This window comes from Triturus cristatus, chromosome 1_1 (assembly GCF_964204655.1).
Source record: "Triturus cristatus chromosome 1_1, aTriCri1.1, whole genome shotgun sequence".
NCBI classification, from domain to species: Eukaryota; Metazoa; Chordata; class Amphibia; order Caudata; family Salamandridae; genus Triturus; species Triturus cristatus.
Window position 1 is genome coordinate 332,434,114 of NC_140579.1, and position 19,821 is coordinate 332,453,934.

At 42.4% G+C, this 19,821-nt stretch overlaps 1 long non-coding RNA gene across 2 annotated transcripts; it reads right to left on the reverse strand.

The window, feature by feature from the left end:
- Positions 1-7,369: 7,369 nt before the first annotated feature.
- On the reverse strand, positions 7,370-17,053 carry LOC146870190 (uncharacterized). 2 transcript variants are annotated; one of them, XR_014959327.1, is made up of 4 exons: positions 16,999-17,053; positions 16,131-16,211; positions 15,405-15,482; positions 7,370-7,975 (listed from the first exon to the last, which is right to left on the reverse strand). It is a non-coding gene; the product is annotated as an uncharacterized LOC146870190 (long non-coding RNA). The 2 variants fall into 2 exon arrangements; XR_014959317.1 differs by lacking the exon at positions 16,999-17,053 and adding an exon at positions 16,422-16,469.
- Positions 17,054-19,821: the final 2,768 nt, after the last annotated feature.

The window sequence follows — 19,821 nt, forward strand, 5'->3', positions numbered from 1 at the left end:
GTCCTTTTCTTCAGTCTCTTCAGCTGTTCTGCCTTGGCAGAGGTTCCTCTTGACCACAAAGTAGTTTCAATCCTTTTCAGTCTTTATCAGTCCTGGTACACATAGTGCACTTTACTAGGGACTTTCCTAGTAAGGCAAACATACCAATCATCGAATCACTAATCCATACTACTTACTATACAGGGAGCACTTGCACTTTGATATGATCAGCAGTGGCAAAGTGCCCTAAGCATCTGAGTCGGCAACACCATGTCAGAAAAAAGGTCTAGGGGGAAGGCAAAATGTTTAGGGAACTTTAGCCAAAAAGGGCCAAGTCCAACAAGGGGTATATAGGATTAACTTTGCAAGGGAAAGGATCTGATTCACAAAGGAAAGGGAGATGAAAGTCTATCTTAACAACTTTTGGTAATCACAAAGGGCATTTACTACTCTTAAATGCCCTCTGTGAATACCAAAATTCGTGCAGTTCAATGTTTGGCATTCACAAAGCGCATTTTCAAATAGTAAAAACCCTTTGTGAATACCAAAAGTCATAAAGTTAGACTTTTGTCCTAGTTTACCTTTGTGAATCGGGCCCAGTATGTTTACACTTTTATTGAAGGTGGAGGCTTAGGGTCAAATGTACGTTTTCTCCACTTCTCTTGTGGGTTTTAAAAAATGTTTTTTGCAATTTGTTTACTATTTTACTGTGATGTTGTTTTACTATTTGTGGCCAGTCTACCCTGCACTAGGTCTTGGGTGTATTTCTGATTTTTTCCTCTCATTCCCATAGCTGCTGTATTCTTTTTGAAAATATTTAGGGGGCTCTGGATGGTTTTGAAATAAATGCAACAAGTAGTGCATTTTATATTATGGCTGCATGTTCCTGTTGCTGGCGTGGACTGGGGTGGCTCCTGAAGTCCAGGCCCATGTATCCAGACATTTTCCTTTGTTCTCAACTACCTTCTTCTTGCCCACCATTTTGTTGTGAGTTTGTGTATGTGTGACATGGTTGATATTGTGGTTAAGACATTTTTTAAATTAATAAAAATTTTTGTTTTTAGCATTGCTGTTTTAATGTACATGTGCAGGTGCATGTGTGGGCTCAGATACATTTGGTAAATAATATGGGTGCCATCTTTCCATGTAATGCTATAATATGTTTTTTTCAATGGGGGAAGTTGCTTCAGGCTGTAGATGGCAACTGTCTTCTTTGTTCTCCATGCCTCTTTCATGGCTGGCCATGTGTCGTTGGTTATTTTGTGTAGCCAGTGTGTGTGTTTGCCATAGGCTGCCATGTGTTCTTTGTTCTTAATGCCTCTTCTTTGCTGGCCATGCGTTGATGGCCATTTTGTATTGCCAGCATATGTGTGGTCATGGTGGCCCTTTTGTCTTTGTTCTGTATGCCTCCTTCTTTGCTGGCCATGAAGCCAGTCAAGCAACCACTATTTGTGGAGCAAATTATTGTGTGTGTGAGTGTGCGTGTGTGTGTGTGTACATGTGTGTATGTGTATGTTTGGTGGATATTTTATCTTTGCTTACCATGCCTCCTTCTTCAGTGGCTATGTGATGGATAGCTAGCTTCCATCATTTTGTGCAGGCAGTATATGCTGCAATCCCTTTGCTCCACTTTTAAAAACAATCCTTAGGAACATTGATAGAAGGGGCCTATGTCATTTTTGTTAATTTCTTTTTCTTTTTTCCTAATATATTTATGTGTGCTTGTGGTTGATTGTATTGCAGTGTTGTTGTTTTTATCAATTGTTTCGATTTTTGCTTTCCCCCACCTCCCATAGAGTGCCCACAGGCCCTGGTGGGGCACCAGCAATTACTTAGTGTATTTGTTTAGATTTTTTTCCTACCTCCCCCTGCCTTCCGTAGAGTCCCCATGGACACTGGTAGGGGACCTGCGATTATTTAATGTATTTTTTATATTTTGTTCCCAGCACCCCCCTCTCTCCAGTGTAATATTGTCATGGGAATTTATGCATGTTTTGGGTATACTATTTTTAAGTACAAGAAATTAGGTTACTGGTTGTGGAGGGTTAAAACCTACTCAAACAGCAACCACAATCCTTGTCAGGGGTAAGTCACAAGGAAACCCAAAATTAACCTGTGCTCATCCCTCTGGTCACTTGGCACAGATCGGTCAGGCTTAACTTAGAGGCAATATGTAAAGTATTTCTGCAACAATTAAAACAGTAATAAAATAAAAACACACAGCAAAAATGGATCCCACATCAAAACAAGCAAAATCCAATCAGTAGAAAACTGGAGGTATGCAGGTTTAAGGATTTCAGTGAAAATAGCGCCAAAAATCATAAAGCGGCAACTGTGGATACCTGGTCATGCTGGACTGGACAAAGTCACAAGTTCAGCCCAACTGCGATGGAGTGCGGCCTGGCTACATAGACTCAGATTGGCCCGCTGAACAAGAGTACCTTAAGTCCTGGTTGCGGAGCATTGCGAGATCTACACGTTGAGGATGCATTGAGCAGCTGAGGCGATGTGTCGGTTGTAAGGGGCTGGGAATGATGTCAGGTTTTGCATTGACCTTGAGGAGCCTGCTATTAAAGTCTTGTGATGCGAATTCTGGTTTCAAGGAAGTGATGCACAGCTGAGGTGATGCGTCAGTTCCAGGGAGCTGCGAGGCTGTAATGTAAGAACATGCATCTTCATTGGTGTTACCATTGGCAAGAGTGTTGAGATGTGAGGGGCTGTATTGGAGATGCACCACACAGCTGCTGTTCTGATATGGGATTTGATGTCGATGTGGAGTCCTTCCACAGGGAGAGATCTTGCAGCAGAGGCGATGCATCTGTTCTGCAAAGGAGATGCTTGATTCTGCTTGGTCCACAGATGGGTTGGCAGAGCGCCTTCAGATATACTTGCAGGGCTCCAGGACTGAGGTGGCACTACTTGGCAGGGTAGAACTCGAAGTTGCAGTGTTTGGACAGTATATCAGAAACAGAAATATTGTGGGACAAAATATTGTGCCAAGAATATCGAGGACAAAATATTGTGAAGGTAAATTTCTATAGGTATGTAGAGTTTTACTATACGTAACTCCACATATATGTACCTTGACAATACATATATCTTCAAGATACATAGATGTGTAGTTAAGAATAGTAAATCTATACTTACCTATTAGCACTTACTTTCTTAAATTTTGGTTCTCAATATATTTTGACATGATATTATTTCCAAACAATATTTCTGTTTCCGGTTTTCTGTCAGTGATCCCACAGTTGCAGAGTCCAGGTGCCGGTTACAAGAGACTGGCCCTTGGAGTAATTCTGGTATGGTCCTGTGTTCAGGTTGCCAGTCCAGTCCTTCTCACCAAGCAAGAGGGCAGCAGCCAGCATGTCAGCTTGGCAGGCAGCAGTCCTTGAGGGCAGCAGTCCAGCAGAGTGGCAGTCATTTCAACAGCAGAGGCGTCCTTCTTCCTGACAGAGTCTCCAGAGGTCCAGAAGTAAACTAAAGACTTGGGGGTCTATTAGGATGGTGGTCGGATGGCCGCCGCGGGGCCGGCGGCAGTCATCTGCCTGCGATCGCAACCCAGAAAACCGCCGGTCCCATTAGCATGGCGGTGACGACCGCAGCAGTGAGATTTTCCGCCTGCCACTTTTACACCGGTAGCAGTCCGCACGCTTGCCTGGTGGGAGGAGATGGACTGCTAAAATGGGGCTGGTGCAGGGTCAGGCTCCGCCGGCATGAGTATGAAGCCGGCGGTAGCCAGCCTTTCCGCGGTGATGAAACCACCATGGAAAGGCATACAGAGAATGTCTCCGGAGGCCCATTGCAGACCACCAATGTGTTGGGGGGGTTTGGGTATACTGGAGGGTTCCTATGGTAACCCCCTACATCTCCCTGTACCAGGTGGCAGGCACTGTGCAGTGTCTGCCACGCAGTGCAGGGATATGCTGGACATGCTTTTTTGGACATTGCGGCGGTGCTGCTGGCAGCAGCAACCGCCGCAATGTTAAATGCCATGATCGTACCGCCGCGGTCGGATTACGATTGTGGAGCATACTAATTGGACCAGTGGCTATGCCGCGGGCCTAGCGGGCGGTGTTTTCCCATTACCATGGCGGTCGGAGTGATTTTCCGACCGCCATCCTAATAGACCCCTTGGTGTCTGTGGTCCAATATTTATACCTGGGCCTCCTTTGAAGTGGGAGAAGCTTCTAGAGGCTTCCTCTTGAAGTGGACAGGATTCTTGCTTCCTCAGTCCTTGCTAACTGCAAAGGGTATGCAGCCCTTGATGTGGAGGCAGGACACAGCCTATTCAAGTGTTTTAGGGCAGTGACCAGCTCCACCCTCCCATCCTGACAGTGATGGCCCACCCACGCACACTTAAGGTCTCTACTGTGTATGGCTATCTAGGAGGAATACACAAAGCCCAACTGCCAGCTTCACCCAGTCATGTGACCCAGAGTGAGGCTACTGGCACTAAATGGTGAATACAGGAAAATGCCAACTTTCTAAAATTGAAGAGAAAACTAAGACATACGTCTTAGACAAAAGGTGCACTACTAGTATACACTCTAAGAGTGTCTACCACATAATACACTTATAATAAACTCATTTGAATCAATAGGCAAACGGTGCGCAGTCAAAATATGAATTTTTTAATATCGACCTACCTTAATATCGAGTTTTTAATATTGTAGGGACAGAATATCGACGTCAAGAATATCGCTGACCAAAATATCGACCTTAAGGTAAGTGATATATTTTTTTTAATATCAAAGTAAGTAATATCGAAGTAAGTAATATCGAAGTAAGTAATATCGTTAGCAAAAATATCGTTGTCAATAATATCGATATTTTTATTAGTGTTATGTATTTTAGTATGTATTTTATATGTATGTTTAACAATTTTTTAATGTATTTTCATTATTTTTAAATATATGTATTACAGTTTTAGAAATGAGTAATTTTTTTAAAGTACATTTTGCATTTTAGTATCAGAGCGGGTTGTGGGTTTATAGGGGAATAGAGTGGGAAGTAATTTAATTATAATTAATTAATATGTTTTTAATTATTTTTATTGATTATTAATGCATTGTTAATTAATTATTAATTGGTCATTAATTTGTACTAATTAGTTAATTTATCATTATAATAATTATAATCAATGTTTTATTAATTGTTATTTATTGTTATTGTTAATTAATTTATTGTTAATTAATTAATAAAATTGGTAATTAATTTTTATTAATTGATTAATTGAGAATGTAATTATTTATGTGATTTGTTTTATGTGTAGCGGGTTGTGGGTTTATAGCAGAATAGGGTGGGAAGTCATTTAATTATAATTAATTAATTAATATGTTTTTATGTATTGTTCTTGATTATTTAATTCATAAGTATGTTAATTTAACCCCTACACTATCCTACATTTTCCACATTGTTGCACTAACTGGAGTTGGAATAGTAATTTTTACCCCTGAGCTATCCAACACTTTCCCTACTGTTGCACTCAGTGGAGTTGGAATAGTAATTGTAACCCCTACGCTATCCAAAACGTTCCCATCTGTTGCACTCACTGGAGTGGGAATAGTAATTTTTACCCCTACGCTATCCAAAACGTTCCCATCTGTTGCACTCACTGGAGTGGGAATAGTAATTTTTACCCCTACGCTATCCAACACTTTCCCTACTGTTGCACTCACTGGAGTGGGAATAGTAATTTTTACCCCTACGCTATCCAACACTTTCCCTACTGTTGCACTCACTGGAGTGGGAATAGTAATTTTTACCCCTACGCTATCCAACACTTTCCCTACTGTTGCAATCCCTGGAGTGGGAATAGTAATTTTTACCCCTACGCTAACCAACACTTTCCCTACTGTTGCTCTCCCTGGTGTGGGAATAGTAATTTTAACCCCTACGTTATCCAACATTTTCCCTACTGCTGCACTGTTTGGATTTGGAATAGTAATTTTATTCCCTCAGCTATCTAATATTTTTTGTATTATTTTAGCTAATGTAGTATATAATTAATTTTAAAAAGATTAAAAGTTTTTAAAAATTTGTTACATATATGTATTTCATTTTTATTTATATCATTGTTTTATTTGTATAGATGTATTTATAATTTATAAGATTTTTTAAACAATTTATGTTATTAAAATAATTATTAAAACATATTAATGAGTATATATATTATTTGCTATATGTATATGTTTAATGTATTTTTACATTAGATATATTACTTATAATTTTTAAACATTTTAAAATATTTTTGACTATGTTTATTTTAATTACATGTATTAGTTATTTTATTTTATGTTATTTTTTTAACTTATAAAAAAACTATATTTTTAACAACGATTTTTTGACATCAAAATGTTTTTTTGATATTTTTGTACTTACCATAATGTAGATAGGATGTCGATAATCCTGACTTCGATATTCTTGCTGCGATATTTCTGTAGGTCGATATTCTGACCTTCGATATTCTGTCAGTGATTCTACACAAACATAACAGAATCACAAGCAACAGTCCAATTAAAAACAATATTTTAATGAGTTTTCCTTGACACGGTTATTATGTTGCTCCTTTGTTATTTATTATTCAGACGCAGGTGTTTCATAGGACAAACAATTCATCATCTTTTAGATGTCATACATATAGTTCCTGCGTGGATTATGCAAGTCCCAATGCATTTCCGTATCAAAAACACCCTTCTTCAGGGAAATCTACAAACAAATTATGATAACAATGAGCGCACTTCATATGAAGCTAATCGAAACATTCAGTTAAAACAAATGGCCCCTGTGTCCTGTGAGATGGACTTTAACTACACTACACTACACTTTCTAAAAGTGGCATTTTCAAAATGTTATTTAAAATCTGATCTTAAACTACCAGGACATGTAAAGCTTAAAATTACATGTCCTACTTTGAAATGCACTGCATCCTGTTCACTGGACTGTCCAGGGCCTACTCCAAGGATGATGTCTATGTATTAAGAAGGAAGGTTTGAACATGACAATAGATTCATTTTGTTAGGGCAATATAGCAGTTTAAAACTGCATCCTGCATCCACAGACTGCAATGGCAGGATTGAGACATTTTTAATGGCTACCTAAGTGGGTGGCACAATAAGTGGTGCAGGCCCACTTGTAGCATTTAATTTACAGGCCCTGGTTATATGTATTCCCAATTTACTAGGAACTTAAAAGTATATGTCAATTGAGAATAAGCCAGTTCTAACATGTTTTAAAGATTTAGCACATGCACTTTAGCACTGACTGGTAGTTGTAAAGAGCACAGATTCCTAAGGCCAGCAAAAATGAGATCAGCAAAAAAATGAATGAGGAAAGTTTGGGGGAAGACCACCCTAATGCTGGCAGGTGTAACATTAAGCATTTGGAATGATGATGATGATGATGACTTCTCTTGTGTTACATTGTTTAGATTCTTCTGCCAGCCCATTTCAGACATTTTTTCTGCTATGCTTGCAGGTGTTGCAGAAGATATAACACATTGTGCTGATAGGGAGAGAAATCAGTGAATGAGTCCTCCACTGTTAAGTTCTTCTGTTCCTAGTTCTAAGTGCTAACTGCTAGTGTTAATAAGATGGCCTCAAAGAAGGAGGCTCTTGCCAAGAAAGTTGCTAGTGAAGAGGAGAAGAATAAATTTGCCACCACTGGCATCAAGTCCTTCTCCTTTATCAGGAGACATGATATATCTGTTGCACTCTCCTATGGGCAGAAAGAGGCTGAGACTCCTGCATCAATGACACCACCCAACAATACCTAAGGTTATGTCTCTCAGTGCTGCAGATACTGCAATCATGTATCGCAGTGAATCTGAAATTGAATTGTCTCAACCTCAAACTGAATGATCGCATAAAAGTAAACAACAGGAGCCACAGTCAGCAACAGATCTTCTGGATGTAGGAGCATAATGGGTGGTTGAGGTTCTTGCTGAGCAAGATATTGTTCAGAAGACCACTCTTTCTCCCATCAGCTTCATGATCTAAAAAAAGGAAAAAATAAATGAAGCTTGGTGTTTGTTATATCTTTCTTTGCAAGTGTGGGTACAAACCTATAATAATATGAGGCTGGGTATGATGCATCAAAACTGAAAAAATAAGCAAAGTTTTGCACAAATGTCTTTGAACTACGTTTCAGCAGTGCTGGGCAGTATTCCCATTGTATGTAATTATAAACAGCGCACATGACACTAGCTTTGTGTAAAAACTGGTGACCATAATGTTGAAAACAGAACATATCTCATCAATGAAATGTACCATCATACAATTCATCATTAGAAAATGCAGCTGATTGCCGTAGACTTGAAAACAAATTATGCACAATTTCAATGTCCCAATTATCAGAGAACGTACTAGAGGTGATGCTATGATTTAAGGAAATTTTAAACAAATAAGGAATTTGCAATAATTGAGTACGACCATGCACATCATAAAATACCCTGGCCCATACAATTCCTTTAGGAACTGGAACTGCTATACTGATTACCAGGGGCAGGTCCCTTAATTTACGATGAGATGATACATGTGGTTCAAGAACCAAGTTCACAAGAAGCTTTCTGGGAGCAAATGTCCATTCAAAAGTATGAAAAAGACAGTTACTAAACCAATCCAGAGAACCTGGAAAAGTAATCCAATTGTAATCCAGAGGTTTATCTGGGGAACAATAAAGTATGAAAGTATGTCTTTTTCAGCCAATGATAGAGAGCATACAATCGTAGCTTGAAAGGCAGAGATGGTGGCCCCAAGGCTGAAGCAAATGTATGCGGTGGCGCTTGGGGACAAACAACTACCACCATCAGTCAGAGAGGCGTTGATGATCCCCTTGCCGAAAACAAAGAAAGAGGTAGCAGACATAATGGATTTTAGGCCATTGTCGATATTAAACATAGACTTCAAAATATTAAGCAAGGTGCTGGCGACCAGACTTCTGCCCCAGATGCAGAGATTGGTCCACACGGACCAAAACGGATTTATCCCCTCACGTTCAACCTCCAATAATCTGAGAAGACTATCCAATGTCCTGTATCACAGGGACTTGGGGGAGTACCCTGATGCAGTTGTGGTGGCTGTTGATTTGGAAAAGGCCTTCGATTCCTGCGATGGGATTTCCTGCAGGAGGTAAGGAAAAGGATGGTATTAGGAGATGGCTGGTCAAAATGGGTCTGCCTTTTATATGAGAATCCTAGAGCTAGAGTGCGTACAGGTCGCACAATGGCAGCCCCATATTCCATCTACAGCCCTTCTCACCACTGCTCTTTGCCCTGGCCATGGAGCCATTGGCGGAGAGGCTTAGGCAGGAGGGTGGAACTCTTGGATTAGCGCTTGACGGACTGAACACATAGGGGTCTATTAGCATGGCGGTCGGAAAATCACTCCGACCGCCATGGTAGCGGGAAAACACTGCCCGCCAGGACCGTGGGAAAACCGCGGTTCAATTATTATGCTCCGCAGTGGAAATCTGACCGTGGCGGTCGGATTGCGGCGGTTATAATTGTGGCGTGCGGTGCTGCCAGCAGTACCACCCCGATGTCCAAACAAGCATGTTCTGCATGTCCCTGCACTGTGTTGTAGGCACTGCACAGTGCCTGCCACCTGGTACGGGTACATGTAGGGGGGTACCATGGGTACCCCCCAGTGCACCCACACCCCCCCCAACCCATTGGGGATCTGCAATGGACCCCAAGAGACATTCTCCGCATGCCTTTCCATGGCGGTTCCACAGCCCCGGAAAGCTGGCAACCGCCGGCATCATAATCGTGCCGGCGGTGCTTGGCCCTGATCCACCACAATTGTAGTGGTCCAGCTCCGCACGCCAGGCAAGCGGGCGGACTGCAACCGGCGGAAAAGTGGCAGACGGAAAATCACACCACTGCGGTCACGACGGCAATGCTAATTGGACCGGCGGTGTTCAGGGCTTCGATGGCTGGAGGATGTCCGCCGCCGGTCCGGCGGTTGCAACCGCAAGCCCGGCGGAGGACATCCGCCCTCCTCCCTAATGGACCCCATAGTCTCGGTGTACGCAGATGACATACTGATCTACCTCTGAAATGGATCCCGTGGTATCCCAGCAGTGTTGTGCATACTGGAGGAGTTTGTAGAGCTCTCGGGACTTTGTGTAAACAAAAAGTAACCTTGCTTATTCCCGCTGAGCCCTGACCTCGGTAGACCGCTAGACCTCGCATTAGACTTGGAATGGACACCAAGCTCATTCAGGTACCTGGGAATACAGGTCTACCATCGTCAGATGGATCTGCTGTAGGGGAACATGGGAGGTGCCTTGAGAGCGTTGCGGGCTCACTTAAGTTGCCAGCGATGGCTAGAGTGGCCCTGTCCAAGATGCTGATACTACCTAGGTTGCTGTACTTCTTTGTTAACCTGCCAGTAGTGATCCTGAGGAAATGGTTGAAGGCTTTAGACACTTTGTTGAGAGACCTAGTGTGGGTCGGCGGATGCAATAGGGTATCCCTACAGCCTCTGTGATGGCCTCTAATAAGGGGGGGACTAGGTGCTCCCAACTTTGAGGCTTGTTATTTGGCAGCACAGCTTCAGTGGCTGGCCAGATGGCTAGATGGAAGGGGGCTCGAGACACTGTCACTGTCAGTGCATACCACGCGAGGTGCACTACTCCCCAGAATGCTCAATCCCTGCCAGAAGATCAAAAACATGGGTGCGATACTTACAGTGGCAATTGCATGTTGGGATAGGTGTACGAAGAGGGCCGGAGACGCGCCACTCTACGCACCGAACATACCACTCGCGGGCCTCACACAGATGGGATGGGCCCTCCCCTCATGCAGAGACAGTTGCAGGGATGAGAGGAAGCGGGAATTCTGTGGGTAGAAGACTGTTACCTGGATGGTGAATTGCTTCTACTAGATGAGTTTCTGGATTACCATGACATCCCACCTTGACAGTTTTTGAATTATCACAAGATAAGGGGGGCACTGGCTGCATTATGGGGAGATAATGTAAGAGAACCTGCAACCCATGGGATCCTACAGGCAATGGTAACCTTGGGCTCTGCGGGACACCTGGTAAAATTGCTATACCTAGCATTAACAGAGATGACACAAAGAAATTTACCCCGAATACTGAAGAAATGGGAGGGCACACTGCGTAGGCCACTGACTGAGAAGGAATGGAATAGAGCCCTGGAAAGACCCAAAAAAGTGTTGAGGAATGCAGCTTTGAACTCATACAATTTAACATACTGCATAGTACTTACCTCACACCTCATAATTTGAACGTAGTATATGGGAGAGATAACCAGACTTGTGTTAGATGCTCGCGAATAAGCGCTGACTTTGATCATATGGTGTGGTCTTGCCCAGGACTTCAGCAATATTGGGCCACGATCGTGGATACAGTCAACAAGGTTCTAACCTACAATATGAGATGCTCTCCGGAAGTGTGCCGACTGGATCTATTCCAGAGGCCCAAATCTAAATGTATGTGGCACAGGTTTTTTGACCTAGCTTTCGTCCTGGCTAAACAGAGGATAGCTCTCAGATGGGGGGCAGCGATGAGCCCCCTAATAACAGATTGGGAAAAGATGTCTCCTGTTGGGCCAGAGCAGAGGAGAAGGCCTTGCTCTGGAAAGACAAGGTCACAAAAAGATGTAGACCCCTGGCGGAAACATGGGCAGAAATACTGGGGGCATGGGACATACGTAACATAACTGACTGAGACTCACACACAGGACCTTCGGATCCCAAAGAGGTGTGAGAGACACACACCGATCAAGTGTAGGACTGGTTCTGCTGAACCCTTGAGGGACTGAGAGATCACATGGAGAGGGTGAGATCAATCACACAGCAGCGTGGTAACATTTGGATGGTCCCTTTTGCCTCGCTGCTGCCGGGCCCAGCTTTCTCCCCATGCCTCATTGCTTGCCCCTCTCCCCCCCGGAGCCTCCTGCTCACCAGATGAGCTTACCAACATGTATTAGGAAAAACACATTCACTATCAGACCTGCAGATGAGGGACCCCTGGTAATTCTATAGGTTTTAGTTGGGTTTCGATAGTTTTGAAGATGCCATCATTTGTTTTCTCTAAGTGTTGTGTCAATCATATCAGAATTGTTAGGACATAAACATGCACAAATGTTAATACAGATGGTAGACTTAGCCACTCCCCACAACATGCCTTGATACAGCAGGGACCTATTAGCAAGCTATCAGGTAGGAGGGCGGCACTAGCCCCAGGAAAGGATGGATGATGAAAAGAAATGTTAGAAAATGATTAATGTTTGACTGCAACGCAAAATTTATTATAGAAATGGTTGATTGTTTTCACCCTGATGAATACATCCCTGTTGTAGATGTGAAAATGTATAGATTAAGTCGAAGAGAATTTTACAAATGCCAATAAAAATGATATTTCACAACAACAACAAAAAAGAAAAGGAGAGATGGTGTTGGCAGTACAGGTTCACTTGGATCCGATGAGAAATCTTCATAATGCATGAAGTAGACAGACACCATCCGATCTATTCTTGGTAGTTCAGCAGATTTTGTAGAACTGGGGGATCTCGATCTGTGGCATGTTCGCATAGACGTCAATTTTCAGAATTGAAATTTCTGTACCAGTTGACTGTACAGTTGTAGTTGTTTCAACAAGAAGTAGTATTATTTCATTGATGTTTTCCGCTTCTTTTTGAAGGGTGGAATCTTCTGTTGATATTAAAGCTTCCATCTGAACTCCCTGTATAGTAGCGAGCGGAGTGTGGCAGCTACTCAGGATCTCACATGGCCTACTGTTGAAAATTGGTCACATAGTGTGGTTTGATCAGATCGAAAGAGACAACCTTTTGGTCTCAGCGACCATCAAGAGACAGAAGAAGTACTATTCTAATACCTTCAACAGCCAGGACAGGTGCAGGTTCTCTGTATGATAGCCCAAATTCTTTTTTTATCCACTATTTTTCCTCTGACCAGGTCCTCAATCTTTGGGACCGAGGCAGGCCCCCAGTGGCGGTTCGTTTTATTTGGACATTGCTTTGTAAGGCCTGAAATTCAATGAGTTCCTGTAAAACAGACAAATGTTCATTGATGTCAAACGGTGTTTCAGCTGCCACTGTGCTGACACTGTCAAGGTCTGATACCCACATTTTCATACCCCAAGAGCTCATACGGGTACGATCCCCTAGGGATTCTCTTGGCATGTTCTCAAGTGCCCTCTGGACCCCATATAGGGGATTGACCCAACTGCCATTTGAGTCCATTACTCTTGCTGTTAGGGACTGCTTTGAGTAGCGTTTTTTCCTCTCAACCACTGAATTTTCCTTGGGTTGGTAGGGGGAGGAGTACCGCAAGCCAAAATTATTTTATTACAGTTCGAGCTTCAGCTGTGCGCAGTGGCCTAACCCAAAGGAATCTGGAGCATGAATCCACTGCCACCAAGATGTACTTGTAAGCCCCATCTGATTATAAGGGGCCGCAATGATCCAAATACACACAAGCCAAATGCTTGTCTAAAATCAATAGAGGTGTCTGTGCTGGACGAGCTATGGTGGAGCCTTTCATCTGCTGGCAGATGTCGCATATAAGGACAAAGTACTTGGTCTGTTTTGATAGACCTGGTCACCAATAGCGGTGCTTCAGTAAAGAAATGGTAGCAGCAATCCCTGTGTAAGTGAAACCTAGACCCTCATGTACAGCTATTATCAGTCCTAATCTGCGATCAATGTTTGGTATTACTCTATCCCCCACTCCGGGAATCTGAGCATACGGAATGTTTTGTGCATCTAACTTGTAGAAGTACTTGAGTGGAAAGACTTTTGGTATGGCTGATCCGTTGCGCATGGCATTAACTGCCACCCTAGTTGTTCCATCTGTCCTTGTATTTGAGTGAGTTATTGCAGCAATGGTAACAGTACAAACTGTTGCCTTAGCGGTTTCATCCACCATTAAATTGAGTTCACGTTGATGACTCAATGTATGAATCATATGAGCCCATGGCGGGCCTTCTACCAGCTTTGGCACTTGTTCCAATTCACAGAGGTAATCTGAGATGAAAGTCTAACTTTATGACTTTCAGTATTCACAAAGGGCATTTACGAGTAGCAAAGTTAGACTTTTGGTCTAAGTTTAGACCAAAATTCTAACTTAGACCAAAAGTCTAACTTTACTACTACTAAAGTTAGACTTTTGGTCTACGTTGAGACCAAAAGTTTAACTTAGACCAAATGTCTTAACTTTAGTAGTAGTAAAGGGAATTGGGGGTCACACGTTGCCCTCCCCTAAAATGAGAAATTTAGTGAAAACACCAGACAACTCACCGAGGCTCGACCTCTTTCTCCACCACTCTGCAAACACACCTCCTGGCGCGCTGATGGAGGCTGAAGTTCCCTTTACTCAAGAGGGTTTGTGGGGGCCAGAAACCCCTCCTGTTAGCTCCAGTAACTCCCACACAGCAGGATTGCTGAGAAGTGGTCGGAGGCCACACCACCCTTTCCCACTAACTCCACAAACGAACCTTCTGGTACACTACTAGTTGGGGGATGAAGTCCTCTTGAATGCTGAGGGTCCTTGGGGGCCAACAAGCCCTCGTGTTACCTCCAGTAAGTCCCACACTGCGGATTTGTGAGAGGTCTTGGGAGGCAACGCCCCTTTCTCCACCACTCTGCAAACACGCCTTCTGGTGCACTGCTGGTTGGGGCATGAAGTCCTTTGGCTGCTGAGTGTCCTTGGGGGCCAACTACCCCTCCTGTTACCTCCAGAAACTCCCGCAGTGAGTGGATGTGTATGTAGATTTATAAATCAGTGAGTGGGTGTTTGAATACTGGGATGGGTCTGTGAATGGCTTTGTGAATGATTGTAGGGGGGGTGGGTGTGTGAAAGGTTCTATAAGGGTTGGATTGGTGCAGCAATGTTTCTGTGAATTATACCATCAGTGATGTCATTTGAGATGTCATCAGTGCTGTCATGAGTGATGTTGGTGTCCATGTCATGAGTGATGTAATATGTGAGGTCATAAGCAGTGCATTGCGAGGGGTGTGAGTTATAGTTAGCTCAGCCAACTACAATTGCTACATTTCACTGGTTTTGTATGAGTGAAACCTTAGCCTAACTGTAACATCACTGTAAACTTAGATTTTTCAATGAATATACCACATTTGGTTAATGCTACACAATTTTACTTGACTACAGAGTGCAACATTCATGAAGAATTCCTGCAGAGAGAGATGGGATTTCAATTCCTGGGCTGAGTGGGATTGGAAGAATGGGTTAAGTTATGGATCAGTGGGCACTGGGCTACCCCACATTTTCTTCTAACAATTGAATGGCAGGAGGATGAGTCAATTACATAGGAGGCTGGATAATTTATTAAAGGATTGCTAAGTGGGCTTGGAAGAAAGGGAGGAATGACTTAACAAATGCAGTAGTTCATTTAGGATGGAAAGTGACTTACCACTTGTCTCATCAGCTTCTCCTTCCCCTTCCATGATGGTCTCTGCCCTGCTCTGCAGGAGCGTGGATACTTTTGTTCCTAGACAAAAACATAATACACATATTACGTTACCTGTAACCATCACAATATGTTGCGCAAGTTACAAAAGCAATGCATCACTATTTTTGGGTTATCTACTATCCACAGTATCACTTTGAAAGGTTTAATGGACCAAGTCAACCATTTAACGCTATATAAACTTTTTTTTCATAATATAGGGACAAAGCTCTAAAAGGATCAGAAAACAATGTAAGGTTGGAAAGGAATGGACAGGATGTATGGTAGAATCCTGCCATGCTACACTGTCATGACATGGAACCTTGCATGACAGGGTATTCCTTTGGGGTCCACGATAACCATCTCTGTATCTATACTATGGACTGTTTGCTCAATAAACCCTGCTGTCAACTTACATGTTGTGAATACATATGCATGTGTTATTTTGTTAACACAAGATTATGTATGTAAATGAGAGGCAAGGGAAAGGTTACTAAAAATAAAAGGCAGGGGAAGAAAGCTACAAAAGGAGGAAGTCAGCTGCAGAAACGGGCGCAATATAAAAGTAAACACAAGGAGACTGGAATTCATGGTTAAAGGAGACACAAAAGTAGATGTGGAAGTTAGTGAAAATACAGAAGACGCTATTGCATCATAGATTGATAGGGGAAAAAATTCAACATGCATTACCAGCAGAACCAGCAGAGATTGCAGGGATGGAGGCTTCTTCAGTCCGATGGGGCAAGGGAGGATCCTTAGTGGTTGGCTATCCTGAAATGAGGGAAAATAATGAGGAGTCTGACTAATACCTATTAGTAAAAAACTCTTAAAAAATAACACTATGGAGCCAAATAAATGTAAAGCCTAACGACCGTAAACAGGAGAAAAAGGGAAGTTGGGAAAATGGAAAATGCAGAATGCCATAATGCACACTTGGTGAGAATCGATAAAAGTAATAAATAAATAATAAACAATACTTACCAGCACCAGAAGGAATGCCTCCTGTGTCGGGGGCATCTTCACCAGCACCACTGCCTGCTTGGACTCCTGTCATATACCCTGGTACCAGCACGGCAGTCCACGCTACTGCGAGCTTAGGTGCTTCATGAATCTCATGGTCGCTCCCCTCCCCTGTTGTCATGATTATTCCCTGGTGGCAGTGGTGTGAACTCTGTAAAAATGTGTCAAACCCTGGTGGCAGTGGTAAGCACCTTGTATTTCTAGTATGCATATTTGTGTATATCACATTTTCATGCTTGTACAATAATAAAGGAAATACCTTGTATAATCTTTGAATGGAGACAGCAGTAATATGACAAACAGACTGAATCACAGAACACCGCCCGAGTTAACTGAATTGTCAACGAACATTGGTAACTCTTGCACGCATATCACGCGCCAACTGCTGCCTTTCACCAAAGTGCAAACCAACATGCACAGATGTTTTCAAAAAGCCCATTACTCGGCCACACGTGCAAAGATGCACCTGCACGGCCAGTGGGCATTTAAATCGTGCCACACAAACACTCTTCACTGAGCCTCGCTATTCTCCACTTACTTGGTGCTCCAGCCTTGCGGTGAATCCCAGCTTGGCATCCCAGCTCCCCCCCTCCGCCTTCCTCTTTATGTCGGGTCGGTCTTCCAGGCGACGTCCCGCAAAGACAAAAAGAATAGAGGAAGTAAAAAGGGACTAGTGCAACAACTATCAGACCGCGCGCGAGCCTCTAACCCATCCCAGCAACTACCAAGAACAGGTAAAGATGCGCATTTATGTATTTATCAGATTACGACTACTGTTTAGTACGTATCATTGCACATCTTCTGGATTCAAAACAAACATTCATGAAATCATATCTGTGTTGCTCGTGTAAGGACCATTGGACTCCTATGATAAATTTTAATTTTCAAGACAATATCATACACCCTGGGAACATTGTACTGCTATGTATATGCAGGTATCAGTGAAACCTGTGAAGCCTAATTCGTGCCATCAAGCAGTTTAAGATTGAGGAAGCTTGTGAACATTGTTGTGTCCTAAGTATAAGCAGGTGTCACTGTAATCTGTGAGCAAATGTAAATCTTGATTTGTTTATCCAAGCAGCATAAGATTGAAGAAGTGTTATCTCTGCACTAAATAACATATGATGCAATATGTTAATGAAATGCTTGGATCTTTACACGGCTGCATATATGGTACATGTATATTCTAGTGTATTGTGTATCAACAAACCAGGATTAAGAGTATTTCTTGGTTATATCAGCTGTCTATTGGTTCATTACAGATAGTGCTATGTTCCCTTATACATGTCAGTTCCGGAGAGCTGTTCCTGTGGCAGAAAAAACATAACACACTGAACACCCAGAACCCAGAAACCAGAGATGCAGCCCAGAGAAGTAGAAGAGCTGGTATTGTTTCTCTCTCTCTTTCTCTCTCAAACCCCTTTCCCCTGTCGTTGATGTGTGTTTCCTTAAATATTGCTACCTGCAGTTAGTCCTCAGAGGGATCTGGGAACTGTCTTCACCCAATCTGAACTACTTGGGTTTTCAGGTGAGTGGCACGTAAAAAACCTCATCCATGCTCCAGCTGGTGGTCTTTCCCCTCTTGCCCATATTAGATCCCTTCAGTCCTTCTGAAAAGAGGAGAGATAAAGAGTATGAGGATTAGTATTAGTCTCTACAAAGGGGCTTCCAAGCATTATGCTGACTGAATAAGCAATTCTACTTCTCTCTCCAAACTCCTCCCTAACATTTGTTCTCATTCCCACACATTGTTTCCTTCTTACAATAATACTGCTACTCCATTTGCTTCACAAAATGGTTTTATTTATGGGCAAAGTCAATCTCTATTTGCATACTGCACCCCATGGTGATGGAAACTGTACTAGCAACATAAAGGGCGACAGGATGCCAACACCCTTTACATCAGACCGTCCTAGTAACTAATATGCCTAAATCAGTCAAAGCATAAACCTTGCTCTCCGTGGAACACAATCTGGCTTGTATGATTCAATTCACGTCCACGCCACACCCCTCCCAATTCTTCAGTACTAAACTCTTTCTTTCAGACAGGCACTGGAAACATGTCCCACTCCTCTGTGCACAGTTCACATCGAAAAGTGTAAAGAGAAACCATGCCTGTTTTCTTTAATAAAACAGTGGATGCGGCGAATCGCTGTTACAGAACATTCATTTATTTCTTTGAGTGGGACTTAGCAACAATAAAACCCCCTGAATTGAGCCCCATTTCCTACGAACATGGTACAACCAGGCACATAAATAAATGTAATTGTTTTGTTATGTATGTTATAAAACATGATACACATAAATGCATACTGAATATATACATATATTACCTACTGGTAGTCACCAGTAGGTAGTTATAGTTAGGACCTAGTTTTCAAATGCAAAATATTTTTTGACTTGGCTATAACTTTTCAGTCGTTTGACTAATCTGCATGAAATTTTGTCAAAAAAGTGTCACGGAGGGTCTCATTGATTGTGAAAGTTTGGGGGTGATCAGTGCAATGAGGACCAAACATTTGGGGCCCAAAAAAAAAAAGTTTGTAAAGTTAATTCCTATAGGAAAATGTAGCCTCCTCTACAGCCTGAACCGCTGAACAGACTTACGCCATATTTGGCAGGGAGGTAGATGTCAGTTCAAGGAAGTACCTTTGCTTATTTGTTGTAAATCCACACAGTAGTTTTTGAGAAATGTAAGTTTAAAATTATAGTGATATCTCTTGCTGTGGATATTTTGCAGAGGTTTTGAGATGACTCTTGAATACACGCACCAACGGGAATGCTCTCATTGGCTGGATGGAACCTGAACTGGAAGTTGTGGCCACCATTTTATTGCTCATGAACGGTTTAAGGGCTGTAAATCTGTGTGAAAACCCACATAAGGGGTCAGGGTGGAGATACTCTTACCCCATGGTTGAGAAATGGAATTACAGAAGTTATATGTCCGAAATCGATTTTTTTAATCACACACGATATTGGCGATAATGTCGTGACTGCCAGCTCATCATCACGACTAGCAACATAATTTAGAATATTGGTGAAAAAATTAAAACAAAAATAGAAATAAATCATTAGTATGCATTGTTATAGAGATATTGATACATTTTTTCATTGAGTTATGTATATAGAGAGTTATCTACTGTGATGGTTAGAAATAATTATATACTTATAATTATTTTATTTGTTAGGGGCTATTGAATTTCTGCTTTTGCTTTTGCGATGTAACTGCGGGGATCGCAATGATGATGGTCATCGCGATCCCCGTGGCCTCACCGCAAATACGGAAAATAGGTTTTAGAAATGGTTGCTCCAAAAATACAGGAGAAAAACATGTTTAAATGGGGATCTATGTTCAGTAAGG